The sequence below is a fragment of the Podarcis erhardii genome, assembly GCF_964252035.2.
Source record: "Podarcis erhardii genome assembly, chromosome: 11".
Lineage (NCBI taxonomy): Eukaryota > Metazoa > Chordata > Lepidosauria > Squamata > Lacertidae > Podarcis > Podarcis erhardii.
The window spans coordinates 8,965,013-8,978,757 of NC_138501.1; the positions used below are offsets into that span (position 1 = coordinate 8,965,013).

General features: G+C 46.8%; 1 long non-coding RNA gene across 1 annotated transcript; it reads right to left on the bottom strand.

Annotated features, from left to right (window-relative positions):
* Positions 1–1,366: 1,366 nt before the first annotated feature.
* LOC309352561 lies at positions 1,367–13,297 on the bottom strand. Its single transcript, XR_014161374.1, has 3 exons — positions 13,031–13,297; positions 11,975–12,114; positions 1,367–1,782 (listed from the first exon to the last, which is right to left on the bottom strand). It is a non-coding gene; the product is annotated as an uncharacterized lncRNA (long non-coding RNA).
* Positions 13,298–13,745: the final 448 nt, after the last annotated feature.

The window sequence follows — 13,745 nt, forward strand, 5'->3', positions numbered from 1 at the left end:
TCCTTACCCTCGACCCAGGACCGGACTTAGACCATGCTGCACAGTAATCACCCTGGGACCAGCACAATGGGGATCTTTCGAGGTAGAGTGGACAGGGGGAGCAGTGGTAGAGTCACGTTTATGATGCGCAGAGCTTGGGATGCAAGCACACACCACACAGCCGAGGAGGTGGTGTGTTGCCAAGCCAGCGGGGAGAGCTCCAGATTTTGGGAAAGCATCTGGAACCTTCTCGCCTCCAATGGGCGCTGGAGGCGCGCAGGCACCAAGGCCCTGCTCCGCCTCGCTTACCTTCCCACTCTCCCCGGACTCTCCGCCTGGCGCACTCCACTGCTTGGCGCCCTGGCTCGCCGCGCCACTATGCCCAATGGTAAAGGCGGCCCTGGCTGTGTCCTGTGATCAGAAAAGTCATGCCTCTAATCTGTTTAGGTAAAGGTAAAGGGACCCCTGACCATTAGGTCCAGTCGTGACCGACTCTGGGGTTGCGGCGCTCATCTCGCTTTATTGGCTGAGGGAGCTGGCGTACAGCTTCCGGGTCAAGTGGCCAACATGACTAAGCCGCTTCTGGCGAACCAGAGCAGCACACGGAAACGCCGTTTACCTTCCTGCCAGAGTGGTACCTATTTATCTACTTGCACTTTGACATGCTTTTGACCTGCTAGGTGGGCAGGAGCAGGGACCGAGCAACAGGAGCTCACCCCGTTGCGGGGATTCGAACCGCCAACCTTCTGCTGAGATAAGGTTTAACCCACAGCACCATCCACATCCCTCTCTAATCTGTTTACTGTGGCACAATTTTCCGAAATGGCAAAGCACGGCTGTGTCTGATGCTAGACTCAATGAAATTGGTATCACCAGGTATTATATTATTTCTTCCCTGATGAATTTTCTGTCACATTTGTTTGATTTATACTGGATGCCCCCCTCCCCCCAGGGCTGTTCATGTTTACTCATCTTAGTATATTAAAATCATGTTATTCCTCCCTCTTCCACCAGGACTCGTAAATGATTCTGCAATTACAATGTAAACTACAAACACTCAGAGACACTCCCACCTTTTCCTCCATGCATACAAAATTGAAAGATACCATTAAAAAAAAACTAAGGAAAAAGATGACGTGTTTGTTTTACTATTTTCATAATTTGAAAGGCAAATCAATTTTTCAGGTAAACAGATGAAACATTTGAGTCACAAAATTGCCATCCATTTTAGCAGTTCAGCGTTCCTGAGTTAGAGATCTATCTAGTTAGTTCGTCATACTGTTCATTTTAAAGTCCTTCCTATCATATCCCCTCATTCCGTGCTGACAGTTGTGTGGTGGTCTGATGGCTGCCTTTAAAAACCAATTTTAAGGGGCTGTGTTGCTACACGCATTGAAAATGGGGCCATAAATACCCCTAGGAATGATGTGACATGATGTTGTCTTGTCCGCCCATCTGTCTCCAAGACATTGTATGGAAGAAAGATGGCTGCCTCCATGGACAACTCCCATGATCCCTAGCTAGCAGGACCAATGGTCAGGGATGATGGGAACTGTAGTCTCAAAACATCTGGGGGGCCGAGGTTGAGGAAGCCTGATGTAAACACACACCACAATGCAATATCTCCCTGGAGCATTCAAAGGATTTTTAGCATTATAGTGTGTTTCACATTACTCTTGGCTTTCTTCAAAACTTGTGGGTATCAGCTGAGGTATCCCAGTAAAACTGCACAGGCAGAGGTAGCAGAATTATCTGTTTAAAGTTCAGGTGCTAGTTCGACCCATTGCACCCATTTAATAGGGTCTGGGGAGAAGAAAAGACGCAAAATGCATTGCAATGTCATTATAAGGCCACTTAAACACTGTACAGTATTTCATTGGAAGAATGTGTTGTCCAAATTCAACCCAGCTTCAAAACTGCACAGACCCTGTTAGATTAAACCAGAGATGAGCAGGGAGGGAAGAATATGAATATTCTGCCAACAGCATCTATCAGTTCTATTGTAAACTGCCCTGTGATCCTCAGGTAAAGGGTGATCTAGATATTTAATAAATGAATAAAATAAATAAATAAATTGCCGAAACTATTGCCCGTACATCCTGGGCTCTCGGTTGTAGAAGTCCATGCCTGAGCATCTTTTATTTCTTGATTTGCCCTGAGCTTTCCTCGTGGAAACCCGCTCTTTAGCGCTGAATCAGAGCAAACGCCAATTTGGGTTTTCCGTGGGTGGATGTTTGCTCTGATTGGGCTTCAGAGAGTGGGTTTTTTCAGGCAAAGCTCTGGAGCATAAAAACGGTGCTCGGACATGGAGCTACAAATTGCAGTCTGATTGGAGGAAAGAGAGGGGAATGGTCAGTATGCATAAGCCCTTGCTCTTGGTGGTGCAGCAATAAAACTGCTAGCAGATTTGCAAAGCTAAGCAGGGTCTGGTAGGGTTTCAAATTGGATGGGAGACCATGTGTTGAGATTCCTGCATTGACAGTGGTTGGACTAGATGGACCCTCAGGGTCTCTTCCAGTTCCACAATTCTATGATTCTCTGTCCATAGTTACATCACTTAAAGCTTTCATATTATAAATGAATGACAAAATATATGTGCAGCTCTTGCAATATGAAAAACCCACTAGATGGTGCTCTTTGTTAACAAGATGTTTCCTTCTACACAGCCGGGCAAGTTTAAGTTCTCCCACCAGTTTTGCTGGTGGAGAGTATATGGGAGTAATTCATCACAAAGCCATTAATTCAATCAGTCCTGATTATGTTGCAAAATGAATATTTTATATGATCATATTTTATATTAACAGATATGCTCTCATAGAACTGGTGATTTTGCAAAATTGCTTTTTAAACTTTATGGATCTTTGCAGTATTAACAGGATCATCCTTGTATTAGAGCAGCCATATCTGGACTATGGTGAAAGGGCAACTGCAATCATTAATTAAAAGGGGATAGCAGCTATATAAAAACAATCAACTAAACAATTATGCTTTACAGCTTAAGCACCAGGAAATTAGCAGTGAAAAGAAACACAGAAAAAGGGGGCAAACATTTTAAAGGGTGGCAACAGATAGCGCAAACCAGGATGTGCGAGAGCCCAGGAGTCATGTGATGCAGGACAAATTAAGATCCCCACTGGATCAGGACCATTTAATCAAAGGCTTATCTAATACACAGTGACAGCAGTCATGAAATTAAAAGATGCCTGCCTCTTGGGAGAAAAGCAATGACAAACCAAGACAGCATCTTAAAAAGCAGAGACATCACTTTGCTGACAAAGGTCCACATAGTTAAAGCTATGGTTTTCCCAGTAGTGATGTATAGAAGTGAGAGCTGAACCATAAAGAAGGCTGATTGCCGAAGAATTGATGCTTTTGAATTACGGTGCTGGAGGAGACTCTTGAGAGTCCCATGGACTGCAAGAAGATCAAACCAATCCATTCTGAAGGAATTCAGCCCTGAGTGCTCATTGGAAGGACAGATCCTGAAGCTGAGACTCCAATACTTTGGCAACCTCACGAGAAGAGAAGGCTCCCTGGAAAAGACCCTGATGTTGGGAAAGATGGAGGGCACAAGGAGAAGGGGACGACAGAGGATGAGATGGTTGGATAGTGTTCTTGAAGCTACCAGCATGAGTTTGACTAAACTGCGGGAGGCAATGGAAGACAGGAGGGCCTGGCATGCTCTGGGCCATGGGGTCACGAAGAGTCGGACAATACTAAACAACTAAACAGCAACAATACACAGTATCCAGTCTCCCACAGTGGACCCTCAGATGCCCCTGGGAAGTCCACATAAGCAGGGCCTGAAGGCAGTAGTGCCTTCTACTTTCTCTGCCGATCACTTGTAGCTGAGTAAGATTGTTTTAACAATGAGTCCATAAGTGACTGTGGAGGCCAGTTCTGAATCCACACGTCCTTCCACAGTGGGGACATTGGTTTCCGGGCAGGAGTTGATCACGGTGTGGATTTGCCAAGACTGCCTTCCTCATAGCACATTTCTCCCTTGGGTCCTGAGTTCGAGTGTCTTCAAAGCCCATGACACCTTTGGTAAAAGGCTGTTCTCCAATTGGAGCGCTCGCAGGCCAGCGTTTCCCAATTGTTGGTGTTTATACCACATTTTTAAAATTTTTGCCTTGAGACAGTCTTTAAACCTCTTTTGTTGACCACCAGCCTTACGCTTTCCATTTTTAAGTTCAGAATAGAGTAGTTGCTTTGGAAGACGATAATCAGGCATCCACACAACATGACCAGTCCAACAAAGCTTCCAATTATTCCAATTAAACTTTTTATTGCACTAGCCATGGGCCATGGCATCATTGAGAAGGAGGACAAAAAAACCAAACAAACACAACAGCAACAGCAACAACCAAAAAAGTCACCGGGCACCAGACATAAAATAAATAAAACAACAGTCACGGCTACTAAAAATATTTGTTGCATTAAACAGATTAGAATAGCAGAAGATTCTCAGGTAAGATGTGCCAAATTAAATATCTAAATCCCCTTTGCAGTTGACCGCTATTTTATCTAGTTCTTTAGTCCAACAAAGTTGATGTTGAAGAATCATTGCTTCAACACTGGTGATTTTTGCTTCTTCCAGTACACTTCCCAAGTGATGTGTAACATTTTTCAGAGACACAATTGATGGAATCTTTCAAGGAGTTGGAGATGGCGTTTGTAAGTGGTCCATGTTTCACAAGCATACAGTAAGGTTGGTAGTGTACAATAGCTTTGTAAGTGTCAGGGAACTGCCATCGGAGAGACAGGTGGTGGACAGGCTCCAGGAGAATAGGAGAGAATCTGCAGCAGAAGAGGGAACCAGCAGGGGGAGTGCAGGAGTCACAGCGGAGGGGAGGCTCTGGGATGCTTCCAGTGAGAGTAGTGGAGAGGTAAACGGACCCCCGTTGGGAACTCCCACCCTTCGCCGGAAACTGTCACGCAGAGAGTCACGAAGGCGCATGTCCGTCAAACAGCTTTTATGTTGGCGTAAATTCCGTAGACGCCCACTGTCAGATTCTACCAGCGACTGACGGAGTCATGCTTTGGGGGCTCCGTTAGTGCATCGGTTTGGATGACCAGCCAAACCCCAGAGGGATCAAGCTTTTACGCACAAGCAGCTCATTATCCCATCACAGCAATCTGACAGTCTTTGAAAGCAGCTTGTGCAAGCAGAAGGCATCATGAGCGAACCAGCCGGAACCGGAGGAGCAGGAGCTGGAGCTGGAGCAGGTCCAAGCCTGGAAGAAAGGTACAGGGCGTTGGAGGTCCAGCTGGTGCTGCAAACGGCGAGGCTCGAGGAGAGGAGGGCTCAAGATGCAGATAAGGGGAAGACCACCCCACTTGCCAGACGGGTGCCTGGACTGGTGCAGAAATTTGGGGGGGATCCCCGGAACTATCAAGCCTTTAGGACAGAGATGCAATATGCTCTCAATCTACTGTTTGATGACTTCCCCGACGAGAACTCTAGAGTGGCGTACGTGATTGGCCATCTAGAGGGAGGGGCGAGGGACTGGATTCGGCCCCTGATGGCAGCCAATAATGAAATCTTAAAGGACACAATGAAGTTTTTCCGCGCCATGGACTTGATGTTTTCCAGCGAGATCGAGCAGGGAGTGGTGCGCAGGCAGTTAATGGCGTGTAAACAGGGGAGCCGATCTGTACGTGAGTACTGGACTGAGTTCACCAGGCTGATTCATAGACTTGGGTGGGACCTTGCTAGTAAACCTATTCAAATGCTGTTTGAAGAAGGTCTCTCTCCGGCAGTGAAAGATGAACTTTCCCGGGCGCCTAGGGTGGAGTCTATGGATCAGCTGACTAAATCAGCGCTGTCCATAGGAGTACGCCAGGAAGCTAGAGCTATGGAAAAGCGGGAAGGAAAGGGGGAACGTTGGAAGGACTTCCGCATTCCAGAGATTCCGGAGCAGCCTTTCCCGCCAGCAGAGCCGATGGAACTTGGAACAGCGCGCGCGCGCGCAGTTTCAAACACCAGTGAAGGGCGGAAGAAGGAGGGAAAGAGCGGCAAGAGATGCTATCTCTGCCAACAGCCAGGTCACTTTGCCAGAGTCTGTCCGCAAAGGAAGGAATGGCAAGGGATGGCGGGAACTGTTGGGGGGAAGGAGGAAGAAGAAATCACGGAGCAAGTAAAAGCCAACGCCTGGTTGCCAACATCAGGGCACAGCAGCCAGGCCAGGGAGTAATGAATGTGCCCACCCCGGAACCTCCAAGACCAGCGCTTGTGATAGAGGTGTTGCTGGAACTGGCAAACGGACACCCACTGAAGATAAAAGCGCTATTGGATTCAGGTAGCTCATGTAATTTCATGAGCAAAGAGTTTGCAGCTGAACACCAGATACAGACTATCCCATTGAGTAAGCCTTTGCAGGTTACCACGATTGATGGGAGGGAGCTGTTGGGAGGAGAAGTGAGCCAACAGACTGTACCAATGATAATGAGGGTGGCACGACACACCGAACTGATAGCGTTTAACGTAGCCACCTTGGGAGGAGCTCCTATTATCTTGGGTATGAGCTGGCTGGCGCTACACGATCCGCTAGTAGGCTGGCATCAGAGAGTGGTTTCCTTTGGATCAGCACATTGCCTAGAACACTGCAAGGAGGGAGAGGCTCAGGCAGGCGCCAGGGCCACTCTAGCAGGGATGGAAGTGATGGACAAGGGGAGGGTGCCACCACAATACGCTGACTTGATTGACGTATTCAGCGAAAAAGAAGCAGATAAACTGCCCCCGCACAGACCCTTTGATTGTCAAATTACCTTACTCCCAGGAGCACAATTGCCAGTGGGCAAGCTGTATGCAATGTCAGACAGTGAGATGCAGGAGTTAAGGGAGTTCATTGACAAGAATCTCAAGCGAGGTTTCATCAGAGAGTCACGAGCGGTGGGGGGCAGCCCAGTGTTCTTTGTGGACAAAAAAAAACACGGGCAAGCCCAGGCTTGTATGTGATTTCAGGGCCCTAAATGCAGTGTCAGAACCAGTGACTTTCCCTATGCCTAGAATTGATGACATTCTAACACAGGTGAGAAAAGGGAAAATTTTTACCAAGCTGGACCTTAGGGGGGCATATAACTTGATACGTGTGAGAAAGGGGGATGAGTGGAAGACCACTATGTTCACCCCCTTGGGGGCCTTTGAGTACCTCGTTATGCCTTTCGGATTACAAGCGGGCTCCGCCTGCTTTCAATCATTCATGAATCACGTCCTGGGGCCACTGCTCTACAAGAACTGCGTAGCGTTCTTAGATGACGTCCTGGTGTACTCAGACAATGAGGAGCAGCATGTGCGAGATGTAAGAGAGGTACTGAGCAAGCTGCGAGAAAACCGGCTGTGGGTGAAACTGGAGAAGTGTCAGTTTCATACCAAGGATGTGGAATTCCTGGGGTACCGGTTGTTTGACAAGGGATTGGCCATGGATCCCAGCAAGGTTCAAGCGGTACTGGAATGGAAAACACCAAAGACCAAGAAGGACGTGCAAAGGTTCCTGGGCTTCGGAAACTTCTATAGGAAGTTCATCAAAAACTTTGCCCATTTAACAGCGCCCATCACAGATTGTCTTAGTAGCAAAAAGAAATTTGTTTGGACGGGAGAAGCGCAGAGGGTGTTCGAACGCTTAAAGCAGGCGTTTGCGTCGGAAGAGCAACTTTTGCACGTGGATCTACAACAACCAATGAGAGTGGAGACTGACGCGTCAGACCGAGCGGTGGGGGCCGTTCTTCTCCAGCCGGGAAAAGATACGTCTGAATGGAGACCGTGTGCATTCTTCTCGCAGAAGTTGAACAAATCCGAGAGGAACTACACAGTTTACGACCGAGAACTGCTCGCCATTCATGAAGCATTCCGGAAATGGTGGCACTTGCTGATTGGGGCGCAGCACAAGGTTCAAGTCCGAACTGACCACAAAAATCTGGAATACTGGAGAACAGCCCGAGTGCTGAACCAGAGACAAGTGCGATGGGCCCAGGAGTTCTCCAAATTCCACTTTGAGATTCGTTACGTGCCCGGCTCCGAGAACGTGAGGGCGGACGCTCTTTCCAGGAAACCTGAGTACTTAGAGGGGGAGGGAGCGCCTGAGGCAAGGCATGTAATCCCTGAAGACCGCTGGGTGTGTGGGGCAGCATTGGTGGGGCAGAGGGAACTGATAGAGGGTACTGAGAACGATGAATACGCCCAAGAGAAACTCAGAGAGCTCCGGAGGACAGAGGAGAACACAGGGGGGTTCGAAGAAAAGAACGGGGCGTTGTATTACAAAGGGGCACTGTACATACCCGACGGGGAACTGAGGGGCAGAGTACTCAAGCAGTTGCATGACAGCCCCACAGTGGGACATTTTGGACAGCACAAAACCATGTGGTTGGTTACCAGGGAGTTTTGGTGGCCCAAGGTGAGGGAGGACGTACGGGAATATGTCAGGGGTTGCGACAGGTGCCAGCGAGCAAAAGGAGAGAGGGTGGCGCCAGCGGGGCTATTACAACCCTTACCCACGCCCGAAAGGCCATGGGAGGCAGTATCCATAGATTTTATGACGGACCTGCCAAAATCCAAAGGCAAAACAGCTGTCATGGTGGTGGTAGATCAATTAACCAAGATGTGTCATTTTATAGCTTGTTCACATGCAGTCACAGCGGAGGAAACCGCCAAGTTGTTTGTAGAACATATTTTTAAGTTGCATGGCGCCCCCTTGAGGGTTTTGAGCGACAGAGGGAAACAATTTACTTCCAGGTTCTGGAGGAAACTTATGAGCTTACTGCACGTAGAACTCAATTTTTCAACTGCCCGGCACCCAGAAACCAATGGGCAAGCGGAAAGGGCAAATGGGATTTTACAACAATACCTGAGGTGTTATGTAAAAGACAGAGAAAATGATTGGGTGGATAAGTTACCTCTAGCAGAATTTGCCTACAACAACGCGGAGAACGTGTCCACAGGGATGAGTCCCTTTCTGGCAAATTATGGGTGTCACCCCCGGGCATTCCCAGGAGAGGGAGGGGAGAGGTGGAGCGTGCCGGCGGCGGAATATTTTTTTGAAGAGATGGAGGCGATCCACCGTCAGCTTCAACTTAACTTAGAGAAAGCCAAGGAAGAATATAAGAAGCAAGCAGACAGAAATAGGAGGGAAGGTGAAACTATAAGGGTGGGGGACCGGGTGTGGTTGTCCACCCAAGGGCTACCGTTCAAGGGCGGGAGTAAGAAATTGAGGCCCAAAAGATTGGGACCCTTTGAGGTCATACAGCAGGTCAACCCAGTGGCATTCAAACTCAGGCTGCCCAGTCACATGAAATTACACCCAGTATTTCACAGGTCATTACTGTCGCCGTACCGAGAGGGACGTGAGTGGGGGGAGCGTGAGAGAGAGGCCACCCAAACGCCCGTGATAGAAGAGAGAGAGCGCGACATGAACGTGGCAGGAATCATTGATTCCAGGTGGAAGGGGAATCAGGTGGAATATCTGGTAGAATGGGAGGGGGAAGTAGAGTCGGAAAACACTTGGGTACCAGCAGAGGTAGTCAATGACGAGGTTTTAATAGAAACATTTCATCAGCGTTTCCCAAGAAAACCGCAACCCGTGGCACGATTTAGAAGGGAACACTTTGGGACCACCGATGAGGAAGGAGAGTTTGAAGGGTTCCCAGAGTCAGGGGTGGGTGAAGAAGCCGACTCCGACGAAGAAGAGGAAGACGGGGAGAGAGACGGTACGCCGTGGCTAGAAGTGTTAGAATCCTCGGACGACGAGGAGAGTTCCTTCAGGGGCTTTCCGCCCTCACCGCCAGTGGGAGAGGAGGCGGGAGGGGGTGAAGGGGGCCCTGGGGGGGAGGTGGATGTCAGGGAACTGCCATCGGAGAGACAGGTGGTGGACAGGCTCCAGGAGAATAGGAGAGAATCTGCAGCAGAAGAGGGAACCAGCAGGGGGAGTGCAGGAGTCACAGCGGAGGGGAGGCTCTGGGATGCTTCCAGTGAGAGTAGTGGAGAGGTAACGGGACCCCCGTTGGGAACTCCCACCCTTCGCCGGAAACTGTCACGCAGAGAGTCACGAAGGCGCATGTCCGTCAAACAGCTTTTATGTTGGCGTAAATTCCGTAGACGCCCACTGTCAGATTCTACCAGCGACTGACGGAGTCATGCTTTGGGGGCTCCGTTAGTGCATCGGTTTGGATGACCAGCCAAACCCCAGAGGGATCAAGCTTTTACGCACAAGCAGCTCATTATCCCATCACAGTAAGCAACATAGCTTTTTAAACAAAGCAGTGCCTTACTCCAGGCACGAGTATCCAGTGTCATAGAATCATAGAATCATAGAATCATAGAGTTGGAAGAGACCACAAGGGCCATCGAGTCCAACCCCCTGCCAAGCAGGAAACACCATCAGAGCACTCCTGACATATGGTTGTCAAGCCTCTGCTTAAAGACCTCCAAAGAAGGAGACTCCACCACACTCCTTGGCAGCAAATTCCACTGTCGAACAGCTCTTACTGTCAGGAAGTTCTTCCTAATGTTTAGGTGGAATCTTCTTTCTGCCTCTGCCTTGGAATTAGTATGCAGCTATTATGACTCATAGCCATTGATAGCTGCATATCATCCAAAATCCTGTTATGTAGCTCAGCCTTGCCATTATCTGCAATGATGCTAAACTTTCTATGATAATCTGAAATGGTCAAGATGAAGATGAGGCCTTTTTCACTCTTACATCCTACTTCCTTTTGAGGTAGTAGGTACATCACCTTTTTACACATAAGTACAGGTATTTGAAGTTAGGACTTAACCAGAGGGCTGCTATTTTCCAGAGCAGTCCTAGATTTACAGAAGCCATCCTGGTTTCTGATTTGATCCCAGAATGTCCTGCTTTTACTTAGGATGCCCCTATTTTCATCAGATAAATGTTGGGTGGTATGGAGTTATGTTGACCCCCGAGGCAAAGAGATAAGTAACTATACAACCTTTAGAAGACATCTGAAGGCGGCTCTGTATGGGGAAGTTTTTTTAAAAAATGTTTAATATTTTATTATATTTATATATAAATATGTTGGAAGCCACCCAGAGTGGTTGAGGCAACGCAGTCAGGTGGATAGGGTATAAATAATAAAATGATAATGATGACGGTTTAGGATGTCCCTATTTTCAGCAGAGAAATGTTGGAGGGTATGGGGCTGTTTACAAGCATTTAATGATCAACTAGTCTTATAGGTTCTGAAAACCCTGCCCAAGCAATAAATATATGTGAAGTCTTCTTAAAATAAGCAGAGAGGGATGTTGACATGTTTCACTGAGCAGTACATTCCAAAATGTTTGGGGCTGTAACCGAGAAGGCCTTGTCCCTTGTATGTCATTCTTCCCTCTAAAGATGACATTCCAAACAGGCTTCCCCTAAGTCCCTTGCAAATTGTTTGGGATTGCTCAGATAGAGAAATAAGTAGTCTTGTCTCCTAATAAAGAATCTCACAGTCCTATTCAAGCATTTGAAGACCAAACTTGGGAGACTTTTGAGGGTAAGTGGAGAGTTTGTTTGAACCCTGGATGAGAACCCAGAGGCTGAGAGGGAGTGAGTAAAAAGGAAAATGAACTGATACTGATTTTTATATACAGTGGTACCTCGGGTTACATACGCTTCAGGTTACAGACTCCGCTAACCCAGAAATAGTACCTTGGGATAAGAACTTTGCTTCAGGATGAGAACAGAAATCGCACAACAGCAGTGGAAGGCCCCATTAGTTAAAGTGGTGCTTCAGGTTAAGAACAGTTTCAGGTTAAGAACGGACCTCCAGAACGAATTAAGTACTTAACCAGAGGTACCACTGTATTAGTAACTTTGCATTAATGTAACGTTTTATATGTAACTGTATTTTTGCAATCTTTTGTTAACGTTATCTGTTGTTGCTTCGGTTTTTTTGAACACTGCTTAGAGATATTTTAAAACATATTAGGCCATACCACAGTTAAATCGTTAAAAAAACAGAAATCCTTCCCACCTGAGTCCCTATATTGCACCTTGCTCCAGCTGGTGAATCTTGGAGGTGTGCTGAAAAGCAGCAAAGCAGATAATACAACCAGAAGTTGGCCCACCCCTCCTCTACACGGATTGTACAGGTGTCAGGTGAAAAGAACAAAGTGAATCTCGAGAAGGAAGGCTAAGAAAAACAGCACAGAATGATCAGAAAGCGAGTATGTTAAGTTTGCAGGGCTACACTGAAAAGAGCCTTGGCTGCCTTGAAAAGAGCACTGGCTGAGCTGTGCACTGCTTCATATCAGTCTTTTTCAGCTGACACCTTGGTAAATTATACTTTTCTTTTTTAAGAACAGCACCTAAACTATCCTGTCGTTTCATCTCCAGTGGATACCCTCCCCGCTCTCTCTGAAACTGTATATTTGTGATACCGGTAGCATGTTGCAAAAAAAATGATTGATAGGGATTCTTTGAAGGTTTTCAAGGAATTAAGCAGACTAGTTGCAAGTATTTGATACCTCAAACACAAGGAAGAGGAGAGAACTCAATCAAAAAAGCATCCTTATGGTCTACAAGGTTCTCCAAAGGCGTTCTGCTGTGCTCTCACTGTTCCCCCACAAGCACGCAATATTGCGGACTGTCAGTACAGAGATGTGCTGTTGGTTTTCCGCCTTACGCACCAGTCAGAATGAAAATAGGCAGCGCGCCAGCACGTCAACAAAAAGCAGAAGCCCTCATTTACAATCGAAAATGTTGCTGCTTCAAAAGCGCAGGCAGCATATGTTGCGGAGCATATGAATAAATCAAATGCCATCCGCAGCTAATGAAACACGCTTCAATATGCTTAACTCCAAATTACTTTTGATTAAAAAGCTTACTGGGGGACAAATGTAAACCACTGCTAGGTGTGCTCTCCTCAGAGTTATGTCCTGAATCTAATTTGAAACGGATAAGAACCAGCAATTCATTTCCTGTGCATTTTATATATATATATATATTATAAATAGCAATTGCAAGTGTGTCATTCAAACTGCTGGAAAGGCCTGTATGTTTAGCAGAGTCATCATGCAAATGAAGTTCAAGTGATTTAATATGCTCACCATCTCAGGTAGATAACTTGATCAACGATGTGTTTTCAGCGATTGAACAAATGGGCTACGTCAGGGAAGTGTTCCAAGCTATTCAGATTCTCTCCGCAAAGCGTTCAATGCAGGATATACCTTTAGCACAATAAGCAAACAGCGAAGAGTGATTAATGGACAGATTTCGGCAACAATGCTCATAAGAGTAGCTGCAGGGGTAGAACAGACTGACAGACATGAGAGAAAAATTACACTGCAATCTGTATAAATGCACGGCTTAGGTTTGGGTACTCGGCGGGGTAGTGTAGCAACTCTGCCCCCCCTTTGGAAAACCTGTGAGAATTCCAAAAAGCCTTTTTGGAAAAGCTGTGAGAATTCCAAAAAGCAACGTAAAGAGGTAAAAGCTTGCTGGGAAATGATATATAGTGAGTTAAAGAAAATGTTTAAAAACACTTTTGTTAAAAAACCAGAAAATTTTCCATTGTGTAGAGTGGATAGATACCGAGACAAGATAAAAAATTGTTCTTATATGCAACAACTGCATCAAGAATTTTAGTTACAGGCAGGTAGCTGTGTTGGTCTGCCGTGGTCGAAACCAAATAAAAAAATTCCTTCCAATAGCACCTTAGAGACCAACTAAGTTTGTTACTGGTATGAGCTTTCGTGTCGAAAGCTCATACCAATAACAAACTTAGTTGGTCTCTAAGGTGCTACTGGAAGAAATTTTTAAATT